Source organism: Egretta garzetta, unplaced genomic scaffold (assembly GCF_000687185.1).
Source record: "Egretta garzetta isolate BGI_Z169 unplaced genomic scaffold, ASM68718v1 scaffold92, whole genome shotgun sequence".
Lineage (NCBI taxonomy): Eukaryota > Metazoa > Chordata > Aves > Pelecaniformes > Ardeidae > Egretta > Egretta garzetta.
The window spans coordinates 45,457-45,886 of NW_009258790.1; positions in this window are offsets into that span (position 1 = coordinate 45,457).

A 430-nucleotide genomic window follows, 5' to 3' on the forward strand; every position below is an offset into this window, starting at 1 on the left:
GCCGGGGCCCCCCCCCCTCCCCCCCCCCCCGCACGCCCTCCTCCTGCGGCAGCTTCTCTCCAAATAAACATGTCATCTGCCGTTGGCCGGGAGAGGCGCGGGGAGGAGGGTGGGACGGACCGATGGCCGGGCCCCCAAGTCCTGCACGTCCTCTGCATCTCACATGGAGAATGGAGCGGGTTTCGGTGCGCTCCCCGTGCAGCTCCCGGGGCTCTGTGCCGTCCCGGCTGCTCACAGAAGCCCCTTGTTCGGTGGTGGTGACTCAGGCTGATTTGGGGACAGTCCTGAATTGTCTGCCACAGCCCTGCCTGTGCTCCACAGACCCTGTGGCCCTGCCGTGGAGCTTTGGGGATCAAAATAGGTCAGGGATGCTCCTCGGGGGGGGGCAGATGTGGGGCTGTGGCTGGGCCTCTTGGGGGTCCGGCGGGCT